The sequence below is a fragment of the Octopus bimaculoides genome, chromosome 15, assembly GCF_001194135.2.
Source record: "Octopus bimaculoides isolate UCB-OBI-ISO-001 chromosome 15, ASM119413v2, whole genome shotgun sequence".
Classification (NCBI taxonomy): domain Eukaryota; kingdom Metazoa; phylum Mollusca; class Cephalopoda; order Octopoda; family Octopodidae; genus Octopus; species Octopus bimaculoides.
The window spans coordinates 4,772,632-4,773,931 of record NC_068995.1 but is presented as its reverse complement, the minus strand read 5'-3'; the positions used below and the strand labels follow the sequence as shown (position 1 = coordinate 4,773,931).

General features: G+C 35.2%; 1 protein-coding gene across 1 annotated transcript in view; it reads right to left on the bottom strand.

The window, feature by feature from the left end:
- LOC106882244 (protein downstream neighbor of Son) overlaps nucleotides 1-1,300 on the bottom strand; it is a 15,702-nt gene extending 14,402 nt beyond the window's left edge. The window contains exon 1 of the mRNA XM_052973160.1: nucleotides 1,210-1,300. The gene's annotated coding sequence lies outside the window, so the exon portion shown is untranslated. The remainder of the gene's footprint in view (nucleotides 1-1,209) is intronic.

Genomic DNA, 1,300 nt, shown 5'->3' with positions numbered 1-1,300 from the left:
GGGTTGGGGTTAGGGTTAAGCCAGCATTTTTTTTCTTTTACTTGTTTCAAGTCATTTTGATTGCGGCCATGTTGGAGCACCGCCTTTAGTCGACCAAATCGACTCCAAGGCTTATTTTTTGTAAGCCTAGTACTTATTCTATCGGTTTCTTTCGTCGAACCGCTAAATTACGGGGGACGTAAACACCAACATCGGTTGTCAAGTGATAGAGGAGGGAAAAACACAGACATAATACACAAACACACACATATATATATAGGCTTCTTTCAGTTTCCGTCTACCAAACACGTTCACAAGAATGGTCGGTGCAGAAGATGAAGTGGCTAAAAAGGGGTCGATGACGAAGACGTGGTTAAACGGGATCGATGGTCGAAAAAATTTGGCGACTCCTGACCTAGAGAGAGAGAGAGAGAGAGAATGTGTGTGCGCAAAAAGTTACTTTTACAAATCTTTATCAATTCCAAAAGAAAAACATGCGGCGGACTTCAGCTATGGTTAAAACCCAAAGAATCTTGCGCGCGCACGCGTTTGTTGTAGTCATCGCACATGAGAAATATTTATAAAGATGTACACATAAAAGTTTGCATTTATCTATTGATAGCTAAGGTTGTATAAAATACAATTAAATCCAGGTTTAGTCATTTATCGATCATGTTAGTAAAGTTTTAGCAGTTTTGTGACAATGTAATGTCTAGATACATTAAATTAAAAAGATAATGCCAATCTCCCTTTGAAAGAGAAATTAATTTCTCACGTGCTAAAACCCTTCGCAACTTTTTTTTATTTTTGATAATTTTTTTCGATCAGCATAATAGAATAAATACGATTACCCTATTGAAAAAAAAATGACTATTCCCCTCTACTCCTTTAATTCCAAAACTTTTCACTGTTTTTCGATTTTTTTAACGCTTGGTTTTCACAATGGAATTAATACGATTAGGAAAGTTTATTTGCCAACATAATGTGGCAGTCTTATACAAAGACAATGTTAATATTAGTTAGCCTCAGGAAAGCATCTTTTCACTTGGTTATCGGTACAATTTGTGCCCGTGTAGTATATACGATTATCCAATAATTTTTTTTCTTTTAATAATTTACTCCATACCCTAAATTCCAAAACTTGCCATTATCGCATCTTGCGTGTTTGTGTAAGAAAAAAAAACATTTACTAACAGAAAATTATGTTAAAATAAATTATCTCTAAAATACCTTTAAATTATTACCGCTTCCAGTGTTTCTGGTTTTCGATGAGACACGCGTTGCATGCGACCTTTCTTTGCCTGGAAAATTTGAAGAATGA